Source organism: Crinia signifera, chromosome 1 (genome assembly GCF_055691185.1).
Source record: "Crinia signifera chromosome 1, ASM5569118v1, whole genome shotgun sequence".
Lineage (NCBI taxonomy): Eukaryota > Metazoa > Chordata > Amphibia > Anura > Myobatrachidae > Crinia > Crinia signifera.
In genome coordinates, this window is record NC_139217.1 from 95,163,298 (window position 1) to 95,175,917 (window position 12,620).

Consider the following 12,620-nt stretch of genomic DNA (forward strand, 5'->3'; position numbering starts at 1 on the left):
TAAATAAATGTTTCATATTTTAAATTGCGTGGACCTGCATTTGGCCCCTATGGAGGTGCTGTGCTGCCACTATGTCACATCATACTGGGAGCATAATACAATTGAAACTGTATATCAGAATCAACAGAATTGAAGAACTCTAAATGAAGAAATCAACATTGATTCCCCATATAATTGAACTATATGTCATATCTACAAGAGATGGCGCCCCCAAGAACTTCTTCACAGGGTAATACAGTGGGGTATATTCAATGCTCTAGCGAGCTGTGATGACAGGCAGTGCCAATAGCTCGCCCTCACAGCTCACGGGTCAGTATTCAACTGACCCCTCTCCAGTGAGGTGGAAACGGCGAGTGCATCTGTAAAAACGGCAAGGCTTGCGGCTAAATGCATTGTGCTTGCTGCATTAGCAGCGAACCTTGCCGTTTGGGGGAATCCTCTGACAGTGAGTAGTCCCCTGGAACGATGAATAGGTCGAGCAGCTGGCGCGGGGGTTAAATGTCGAGGATGGCTTGTTTTTGGTGATCCTTGCCGAAAACAAGCCACCCTCGCAGCCTCACAGCAGACACCCCCTCATCGACTACATTTAATGCCACCCAGTGTTTGCATCTAAAAGAGCAAAATATACGTTTTCAGAAGGACCCAAATGTATGACTGTTCCAATCCATTGTCTATGGAATTTTTATTTCAATACCAAAATAAAACTGCATATTTAAATAACTGTAAAAAAATGTATAGACACAGAAAGAAATTATCTGTTATGTTTCCGAAATAGCCAACTGCTGATGTAGCTTTATGAGTGCTGATGTTGGCATAGAAAGAACTAATATCAAATTGCACATCCATATAATGCAATTTCTTCCGTAAATCACTGGTATCACACACATTTTCAGGAAGCTGTTGAATAAATTGCAACATTTATGAAATTGACTCCGCACTGTAGCGGAGACGGAGACCCTGTGACAGGGTCTCCATCTCTGCTACAGTGCGGGTCATCAGTGCGGCTGTCAGTGGCGAGTGCGCAGTGGCAGAGAGGACAACGCTGGAGCAGGTGAGTATGTGCGAATGTTATTAAAGTGCAGACAGGGAGATGCCTGCTCGGTGCAGGAGGCTGATGTCATGTGATATCAGCACCTGCCCTGTCTTCGGCGATCATCGGAGGAAATAAAAGGTGACCATGGAATTATTTCTCCTGTTAATGGACACATGTGAGGACACTGGTAGCCCTTCACATGGCAGCTAAGGGATGTGGGGGGAGGCAGTGTTATGGTACTCGCTAAGCAGTGAACAACCACTGCTTAGCAAGTCAACCTGAATTAGGCACTATACATCTACAGTAATACATTTCTAAAGAACACGGAATTAGCTGGTCAGAATGTAAGGACATATGTGTGAGAGAAGAGTGGAATATGCTCAGTGATACGGGCATATTACAATACTATGTGTCCTTACCTCAGTCTGGGGGTTGATTATAGACAAAAATTGATTGTTACCAAAATAATGAACTTTCCTTCCAGTGTTCATGCAATCAAAATTAGACAATGGCAAAAAAGTAGTGTAGTGCTGGCTCTCAGGGGTTGGGGCAGTCAATGAATCAATGTCTGTTGGTTGAACTGGAACCTGGATCAGCGATGTCTGGAACAATAACTGTAGGGTGGGTGTTGTGGTTTGGTGTCCGAAGCAGAGGGAACAGTTCATGGGGTGGTGTGATAAGTGAAGCTGTCCCACGACGGGTGGGCACTCACAGCTGGCAAACTTGAGGCTGGGGGTTCACCAATGTCAGCCCTTGCATCAAGGTTACTCTGGATGTTGATACCTCCGGTATAACAAGGGTATGGATCAGTGTGATAAATGCGTGCAGGAACAAACATAGTGGTAGCTTACTAGAAGGTGTAGGTCGATCAGCATGCTCTCTGGTTTGCGTGTTCCATGCAGTGGGGGTGAGGGGTTAGGGGGATGAGTTGTACCGAATAAAGACTGGAAGACTGGTGCTTAAGTAAAAGCACAGTTTAATTTGCAACCTTATGTATAATATCACAGAAGGTGGGTAAATACGATCAAAATACACACTGTCTAGTGCATATATAATACCAGTATAGGGGCTAGGGTAGGTGTCCCAAACGCGTTTTGTCCCACTAAGGACTTTTTCAATGGGTCTATGACCCATTGAAAAAGTCCTTAATGGGACGAAACGCGTTTGGAACACCTACCCCAGCCCCTATACTGGAATTATATATGCACTAGACAGTGTGCAGCTAAGGGTTGAAACTCTCAGAGCGCTGTGCAATCACCCCCATTCTAGTCAAAATTAGACAGTTACAAAAGGTAGATACAAGAAAAATGGTTGACATAGAAAAGGATGACACATGCAAAGGTCGACATCAGTTTTTTACAACGTTTTAAATGTATTTGGATTTTTTTCATGCTTTACCATCCATGTGGTACGGTATGGGAACGGCATAGTGTGCATTGGCCCAAAGCATAGCAAACACAGCCATGTAAAGGCACACAATACAATTACAATTACATGCTGAAGTGTCAAGATCGACACACAAAAAAATTAAACACTCAGTTTGACCTTTCCATTTGTCGTGCTTTTGTCACTCTCGACATTCTGACTGGATACCTTTTGTCAATGTTGACTTTTGACTGTCGATCTTTTGTCTTTGTATTTGTATGTCTATTTTTGCATTGTGACTTTTTTATATGTAATTCCAGTTTAAAAAGTTGATGTCCTTATTGCTGTAAAGATATCCATAGTAGGCTGTTCAGAAGAGGCCTTATGAACTGTAAAAGGAATATGTATTAACCACGACTATAACTAGGGTGGTGGGACAAGTGCAGTGGCGTCTGTCAAATTTCTGTTTTAATCATCTCACTTGTAGCCTTTTTCATCCGCAACATTTCCCAGGCAAACTCCTTATTAGTGTGGCCACCTACCGTTCACATTCCCAAGCACCTTCAGTTACATCCAGGTATGAACTGGGGTGTCTGAAATGACCCCAGCACTCTAGCAGGGTGGCACGCAGCAAAGAGGCTTGGCCAGGCTTTTGTACCACTTCGGCCCATTAGGTCATTGGCCATTCTGACATTTGCTAGAAATGCCAAATGGCCCACCTGGCTGTTTCTGGCCAAGGGCACCAAATAGTCTAATCATAGCTCTGGTATTAACTGATTAGCTATTTGATGCACAGTTGCAACATTCTATTAAGGTGCAGGCTTGTAGTTGCCTTCTTCACTGTGTGGTGGCAGTTACAAGGGTTCCAAATAAGTTTTGTATTATAATCAGTGACATTTTCAATTAATGATTACATTAATCATTAATGGTACAGGAGGTGATTGGTCTAAATAACTAAATTTGTAAATGCTATCAGTGTTGAAAGATGAAATTTATTTTCACTTTAAAACTGCAACTCAGCCAGTATTTAAATTTTAAGTCTCTTGGGGTCAGAGAGTTAAACTGGAATATTCAAAACTGTCTGTAAAGCAAATGTCTGGTTCTATCATCTCCTAAAATCAATATCCATACTTTAAAGAATACAAACAAGATGTTTATGCCAAAGCAAATGTTCAGAAAAAGGGTCTTATCAAGAAATGGTCAATCTGCACCAACGCGCTCTAAGCAGAAGCTCCTCTTCCTTGTGTGTACTAATGTTGATGGGCTGGCTGGACATATTATGATTCTCTTTGTAGTTAGATAGTAGACCAATATTTCCTAGTTATACTGAACACATGAAACAATACAGTTTAGTTTTTTTTTTTACTTAATGGTGATTCTAAAAAACTTTTTATGTAATTGAATTGTAAAGCATTGGGTTTATGTGTGCTTATTATTTTATTTATGTATAAAATGCCTTTTGACATTATTAAAGGGGCTTCCTATTTAAAAATATGTAAAAGGTTGCTGTACATATATGGAAATGCTGGTTTCAATCACTTGATGTCCTAACCCAGGGGTGGCCAAACCTGTCCTCAAGATCTACCAACGGTGCATGTTTTCCAGGCAACCTGTGGATCTATAGTAGGAATTAATGCAGCATGTTTTAAAATGTGACAGTTAGTAATGACTGCAGCTGTGCACCTGCTAGGTAACCTGGAAAACATGGACCGTTGGTAGATCTCGAGGACCGGTTTGGCCACCGCTGTCCTAACCCATGGTTGCAAGATTATTATACAATAATAATGCTCAATAACAACCAGGGCCGTAACTTTGGGTATGCCAGCGGTGCCTTTCCCACAATGCATATGCATTGTTGATGTACAGTATCACGGGCAGTACCCTCCCTCAGGACTCTGCCGCCTGTCCGCCTCTTACCGTGGTTGGAAGTTGCAGTGGCAGCACTGCCAGACTAGGTGGCTACTTCTCACAGCATCATCAGGGCTGCGCAGTGGCACTAAGGCCCTCATTCTGGTTGACTCAGTAAGCTGCGAAGCTCGCAATTTACCAAGTCCAAGAGAGGCCACCTCAGCGAATACACACCTCCCTGCCACCATATCCCCTCAAACCATGCGAGGGTTTGTGTTATGAAAACATATCCCCTCACATGTCCTGTAGCAGGAGAAATCATTCGATGGTCACTGACTTGTGGGACACTCCATGGCAGTGGCACTAATGAAGATGAGTATACTCCAGATGACACTCTATCTGACCTGCCAGCTTAGTACTTTTCCATGCAGTCCACAGAAATTTTTTAGACACTGAATCAGAAGCACATGGTCCACAGTATCAAATGCTGCAGAAAGATCAAGAAGGATTAAGATTAATCTGTCTCTTGCCATCAGAAGATTATTTAGCACATATTCCAGGGCTGTTTCAGAGCTATGTCTTCTCCTGAATCCTGATTGGAATGGATCATACATATCATGAGTTGTCAGGCAGGTTTCCAGTTGATTTGCAACCACTTTTTCAATTACTTTTCCTAGAAGAGGAAGGATTGATACAGATCTGTGGTTGGTCATGCAGTCTGAATCTAAATTAGGTTTTTTAAGAAGAGGTCTAACAATTGGTAATGTAATGTAAAATACGGGGGACCCCTACTCATTTTGTCCCCCATGTTTTGGGAAATCCCACGCCGTTTTTATTTTTTTATTTAAATAAATCCACACACTTCAATTTCTAAAAAAATTGCAGTATCTTTACTAAAAATCTCACTTTTTCCTTACTAAAAATTGCACTAAATCGCATGCGAATTCTGACTTTTTCTAAAAAATCGCACCCTATTATGTTTGCGAGTTTTTTATAAAAATGTGTAATTTTTTTGCATCCAATTTAGTGCGATTTTAATACATGACTTACATCTATACTGTATAATGCAATTTCTTCCATAAACCACCAGTATCATTCACATATTTGAGGAAGCTGCTGAATAAATTGCAACATTTATGAAGTCCCCAATATAACTGTTCTTACAGTTCTCTTTTAATTAGGATACATTTTTGGAAGGCCATATATGGATGATCTTTCGAAATGAACTCTCTCTCCTTTTTTCTGCTTGCTGGTACCTGTAGTCTGCCTGTAAAGAACAATTTTATGATTCTCTCAATTATCCCTGCACGACTGCCACCAGGGTGGCAAGGGATTAGATCCAAGGTTTCTGCCCAGTCCAGCTGTTTGTTTGGGGGGGGGGGATCCTACTGACTTCCATGCCTGAGTTTACTTTTTTGGAACTTGTTGCTAATATGGAAGGGGAACCCTAATAGTATGTTCCCCTGCCATAGCTTTAACCAAGCTGGTTCAGTGCATGTGTGGAGGACAATAAAGTAATTTTTACCCCTATTTTCCCATACCAACCCTGGCTTAGAGGTCTGGGGCTGATTGGGGATGGAAGGAGGAAGGACAAGGACATGTATTTATTTTTAAACAATGGAACTTTGTTTTTGCCTTGTGCTTATGTTTTCAAATGTAATGATCAAGACCAAATTCATTAAAGGCCTATACACACTTTAAATTAACTTTTTCCAGCATGGCTGGTTGGAATGAAAATCTGGAAATTTCTGGAAACAAATTACAAACAACCATTAGCTCTTCTACATAAACTGATTTAACCAATTTGTCTGAATTACCATTTTAATGTTTTCCATGTCAATTCTCATTTGCTCTCCAAAATTTCCAGATTTTCATTCCAACCAGCCAGATTGGAAAGAAAATGTTATAGTATGTATGGGCCTTTAGTGCTGATAACAATGACTGACATCGACATCAGATTTCTATTGAAGCTGAAACCTGACAGATGATATATCGTCAGCTTTTCACAGCTAAATCCTGTCAATGTATGTCAGTTTCCATAGGTTTTGCTTAGAACATGAACCCCTTAAATTACTAAAGTCATAAAAAAGTGTCAACTAAGAGCAATGGGTGCTGACCAGTGGCGTAACATAAAATTTTGCTCCCCCCCCCCCCCCCCCCGCCGGGACAATATCGTCTCCCCCCCCCGTTAAAAGACAGGGGGGGGGCGCCGCAGGTGGGGTCCGTGCGGCACGGGGGTACCTGTGGTCAGGGACTCGGGAGAGCCTGGAGGACCCTGCGGCGCTGATTATGAGTTGCCGGGGTCCCTGCAGCGAAGTGGAAATACTGCGCTACCGCCGTGCAGCGGCGCGGGAAGCACTTCTGACTCTGAAAACACTGGGCACATGCTGATTGGCTGAATCTCAGCCAATCAGTGTGCGGCCGCGGCCAGTGTTTTCAAAGTTAGAAGTGCTTCCACTTCGCTGCAGGAACCCCGGCAACTCATAATCAGTGCCGCAGGGACCTCCAGGCTCTCCCGAGTCCCTGACCACAGGTACCCCCGCGCCGCACGGACCCCCCTGCCAGCTCCCCGCTGCACCCACAAGCAGTGGGGAGCTGGCGAAGAAACAACAGCGCCCGCAGACCTCCGGCGCCTCCCCGCCACCGTGGGGGCTGCGGCCCTTTAGTTACGCCACTGGTGCTGACACAGAGTTGCATAAGGTACCTTCCGCCAATATGTGCTGGGAATGCTCAGAATATAAACATGTGCAAAGGTGAAAATGAAGAGTCAGATGCCTCCTGTTTCCATCTACACTTGCAGCATAGAGAGGGAATGTGAAGGCACTGGCATACCTTTGGGTGCAGAGTGCACAATAAACATGGCTATAGGGCAATGCACCACACACCCTGCACCCAGAACAGTATATACCTACATAGGGTATTCCTGTCCATTTACTGGCAGTGACATCTTTCATCTGATAGATTTGCAAAGATAACACCAGTGCAGGTCATAGTAAAGGATGTGACGTGATGCCATATCCTTTTTTGGCTTATGCATATGTACCGCATAATCTCTTACCATTGGATGCTATGCTGAAGAGAAGAAATGTTGCAAAGTAAGAACGCTTTGCAAAATAGAAGTGTTAATAGTTTTTTTTTTATCAACAAATTGGTGGTCCCACCAAATATTCATTTGATTTAGTCTTCACTTCTGTTCATTCACTTTGCATTCTCTTAATTGGTAAAAAGAAACCAACACCCTCTTTTAATTTTTTTTACCACATCTGCATAGAACTTTTGCACAGTATTATGCGGGACATTTACCAAAATGGATTCGTAGAAAAAAGGTGTATTCGTAGGGAGAAATACACCTTTTTTTTACGAATTTGTATTTTCGGGATTTACAATCCCAAAAATACAACAATTCGTATTCCTAAAGATGGAACATTCATATTTGTATTTACAAATACGAATGTCTACACCATCGATAGAATACGACAGAAATCACCATTCAAAAGAATGGTGGTTCCTGATGTACTAAGCAGCCGTACTGATAATACGGCTGCTAAGTGGTGTGAAACACCCACGCAAATACGACAGGAAAATACACCTTGCTTTCCCTGTCGTATTTGCTTAAGCCTGCACGGATCAGTCAGATCTGTGCAGGCTTTAGTGTAAAAAAATATATAAAAAAAAAAACGGCGTGGGGTCCCCCCCACAGCTGTAACCAGCACCAGGCTGAAGGAGCCGGGGCCGGTAATTAAAAATCAGGGAACCCGACAAATAGGGGTTCCCCGATTTTTAACAACCAGCCCCAGGCTCCAGGTCCGGGGCTGGTTCCCAAAATACGGGGGACAAAATGACTAGGGGTCCCCCGTATTTCAAGAACCAGCCCCAGGCACAACCAGCCAGCAGGGTAATGCCACAGTCGGGGGGAGACTTTTTATACAAAAAAAGTGGGGGGTCCCCACTCCCCCAGGGCCCCTGGCCAGGCTGACTGGTCGGTAGGGTTAATGCTTTGGTCGGGGGGGCCAAAGCATTAACCCTACCGACCAGTCAGCCTGGCCAGGGGCCCTGGGGGAGTGGGGACCCCCCCCAATGAAGGGGTCCCCCCCTCCAGGACTTACCTGACCAGGCTGAAGCCTGGTGCTGTCCTCGATGCCCCTGGGCGGTGGGCATCGAGCTGATAAATGGTGTAAAAAAAAGATTAAACTATTGTCTAATACTGAGGCACTATGAGTCCCAGCAAGCCTCCCCCGCAAGCTGGGACTTGGAGAACCACAAGTCCCAGCCTGCGGGGCATTAAAGGGTCCGCTGGGTCTTGTAGTGCCACAGTATTAAAAATAGTAAAATAAAACACACTGACACACACTTAAAATAAAACTTTAATACATACAAAGCCCACACATACTAATACTTACCTATCTTCTTTCCGTAGGTAGCCCATGTCCTGTGTCGTCTTCTGGTCCTGTGTCGGCGGTCTTCTGGATCCATGTCGACGTCCTTCTTCAAGTCGACGTCGCTGTCGGCGATGGCGTCCGGATCCGACGAAATCCATGTGGAAGCTGTGGAAGGAAACCATACTCACCTGTCCCAGCGCGACGTAGTCCAGGTAAGGGTCTTGGCAAAAAAACAAACCGACACCCGAAACCAGCCCGGACATGTGTTTGTGTACATCGTGCGGCTCCGCCTCCCGAATGCCGCTATTGGCCACCTTGCGGCCTAGCGGCTCCTGATTGGCCGCTAGGCCGCAAGGCGGCCAATAGCGGCATTCGGGAGGAGGAGCCACACGATGTACACAAACACCATGCGGCTCCCTCTGTCCGGGCTGGTTTCGGGTGTCGGTTTGTTTTTTGCCAAGACCCTTACCTGGACTACGTCGCCCTGGGACAGGTGAGTATGGTTTCCTTCCACAGCTTCCACATGGATTTCGTCAGATCCGGACGCCATCGCCGACAGCGACGTCGACTTGAAGAAGGACGTCGACATGGATCCAGAAGACCACCGACACAGGACCAGAAGACGACACAGGACCAGGGCTACCTACGGAAAGAAGATAGGTAAGTATTAGTATGTGTGGGCTTTGTATGTATTAAAGTTTTATTTTAAGTGTGTGTCAGTGTGTTTTATTTTACTATTTTTAATACTGTGGCACTACAAGACCCAGCGGGCCCTTTAATGCCCCACAGGCTGGGACTTGTGGTTCTCCAAGTCCCAGCTTGCGGGGGAGGCTTGCTGGGACTCATAGTGCCCCAGTATTAGACAATAGTTCAATCTTTTTTTTACACCATTTATCAGCTCGATGCCCACCGCCCAAGGGCATCGAGGACAGCACCAGGCTCAGCCTGGTCTGGTAAGTCCTGGAGGGGGGGACCCCTTCATTGGGGGGGTCCCCACTCCCCCAGGGCCCCTGGCCAGGCTGACTGGTCGGTAGGGTTAATGTTTTGGCCGCGGGACCTTATATCATAAGTGTCCCCCGGCTGTGACATTACCCTGCTGGCTGGTTGTGCCTGGGGCTGGTTCTTAAAATACGGGGGACCCCTAGTCATTTTGTCCCCCGTATTTTGGAAACCAGCCCCCGACCTGGAGCCTGGGGCTGGTTGTTAAAAATCGGGGAACCCCTATTTGTCGGGTTCCCTGATTTTTAATTACCGGCCCCGGCTCCTTCAGCCTGGTGCTGGTTACAGCTGTGGGGGGGACCCCACGCCATTTTTTTTATTTATTTAATTTTTCTATTTTTTTACACTAAAGCCTGCACGGATCTGACTGATCTGTGCAGACTGCCAGAAACATTCGTATTAGCGGGCATATATATGTGCCGCTAATACGAATGGTTACACCATCGGAGGGTTACAAAGCAGTCGTATCTGACTGCTTTGTAATTTCCCCTCCGGAACACGACTTTGCATACGACTGAAACAGTCGTATGCAGCCGTAGGGGAAATACCAATACGAAAAACTAGGTTTTTCATATTGGTAAATTTCCCCCTATATGTCTGAGACCATGTGGGAAGTGAAATACAGTAGATGCCTTCTGTTTCCTCTACCCAGAAAACACTGTGAAGCTTATTAAGGTGGCCTATGAGGTTCAAAAATAGGCTACTAGGCTGACCACTAGAGGGAGCTTAACTGTCATAGATCATACTTGCCTACTTTTGAAAACTAGTTTCAGGGAGATTATAGTTGATAATAGAATTTTGCACAGCGATCCATTGAGGGGGCGTGTCATGCTCCACCTAAACGGCGTGTCTAGTTCCATATATGGAGAGATTGTGAAAAGAGATTGTGCGCATTGCACCTTGAAGCGTGTGTGTGTACTGTTACATATGAGAGGAATCTTGTAAAATGACTTATATCCAAATGTAGATGAGCCCCAAAGCAGTTAGTAAGAGCTACTATACTTGGTAAAGTACTGGGAAATAGTTCTGATGATTCAATGTAAATGTATCTATCTCTCTCTCTTTTTCTCCCCCAAAATGTAACAGTGTAATGTGGGCTAGGTGACATGAGGGAGATTGCTAGACTAATGAGGGAGAGAGGGAGATTGCTGCTATTTCAGGGAGTCTCCTGCAGAATGCAGGAGGGGAGGTAACTATGTCATAGATCCATACTGTATGTACATAGAAGTGATATGTGTATAACAAATATATATGCCAAAAACATGACAGGAGATATAGCAGTTTTATTCTTCTCTCTCAAAGTAAGGTGGGCTTAGGATCAGAAATTGTCTGAGGAGGGCCCATTATTTGTATGGACAACCGTCAGTACAACCTACAGATGGAGCCTTCTTCAACTAGCCTTCTCCGGATAGCCATGGCTCACCAAGGCCTATTGTTCTCAGCTGCAATACAAAACATAGAACAATACAGTAGCATAGGATTAAGACCGACAGCTCTGGCTCACTTAATCCTATTAAAGGCCTAGATGAGGATGGCTCTATCTGTACAAAACCAATGCCTCCGCTGTATGACAGCTATGTATACACTGTAATCTCCAAGCCTAATGATTGTGGTGTAAATACATTTTTAGCTACTGTATGCCATATAAAACAGCTTCTTTAGCGTGTATTGTAACATAATCTATCTTCTTTTTTTTCCGTAGAAAGGCAGAAACAAGGATGCAACACCGACAAAAATGGATTAATAAAGAGCAGGGTTTCAAATCAATAAAACTTTCTAAAAGATTAAACCTGGCAGAGTGTATTTATGCAAGTTTATGTAACATTAAGTGTTATGACCTTGAAAAAACATTTAGAAGTACATATATAATAAAACTGTTCTGATGATGTAGTGCCCTTCAGTTCTATTACTGTTCTGTTTCACACTACCTCAAGGAGACTTTCAAGCATTCTCTAGTGTTTGTGTGAACTCTTGTTGTAGCACTTATCTTATTCTGAACAATTTATTTCCTCCGATAGTTCCATGAAGGTAAGCATGCCTCGCTAAGCAGATGAGGTTACAATTATAGAGAAACCATTTTCCTATTAAGTCACTTCTGGAAAATTCTTCCCATGATACAGCCCCAACACTGCAACTCCCGGTTAGCAAAGGCTGGGATTGCAGAATAAAAAAATCAGTATGTATTACTGAGAGAATGCAGGCATGTATCATGTAATCCAGATGACAGACTGCATTGGTCAATAGGTCAACACCATATGGTCAACTTACATAAGGTCCACAAGTACAAAAAGTAATACATATGGTCAACGCATGTTTTAGGGTTTATCACATGTTTTATCAACATTTTCTTAATTTACATGGACATCGATTGGGAAAAGTAACCTGCCCAAAATGTGTGGCGCTAAGAAAGACCAAAAGACTCTCCATTTGTACTGATGTTGGTCACACAAAATGAAATTACAAGATTTGGCCAACCCCCCCCCCCCCCCCAAACAAAGCCCTTTGTCGGCCATTATTTGTTGACCTTTTGACCGCATTGCCTTATTAAACCTGTGTACCTTAACCACTCTCAACCTTTCATGTCTAAGCCTATTCTGTCAGCCTTTTGTACCTGTTGACCTACTGCTTGTTGACTATTTAGCGTTGACCTATTGACTGCAGACCTTAACAACCTTGTTAAGCATGTAATACCCCCATGGACAATGAGCATGTAATCGCCCATGGGCAATGAGCATGAACCCCTGTGGCAATGACCATGCAACCCCTGGCATTGAGCAAGAAACCCCCGACATGTAACAATCCCTGGCAATAGGCATGTAGGTAAGCGGCACTTATGTGGTGTAATGTGTAATGGCTTCACAGAGTGTTCAATAATGTGTAGTGGGCATTTTGGAATGTGCCATAATATGTATTGGGTATTACAGAGTGTTGCATAATATGTAGTGGGTATTACAGAGTGTTACATAATGTGTAGTGGGAATTACAGAGTGTGCCAT

At 44.0% G+C, this 12,620-nt stretch overlaps 1 long non-coding RNA gene across 1 annotated transcript in view; it reads left to right on the plus strand.

Moving 5' to 3' along the window:
• Positions 1–12,098, plus strand: part of LOC146058429 (uncharacterized) — a 91,643-nt gene extending 79,545 nt beyond the window's left edge. The window contains exon 5 of the long non-coding RNA XR_014469860.1: positions 11,327–12,098. This is a non-coding gene — a long non-coding RNA (uncharacterized LOC146058429). The remainder of the gene's footprint in view (positions 1–11,326) is intronic.
• The last annotated feature ends 522 nt before the right edge of the window (positions 12,099–12,620 follow it).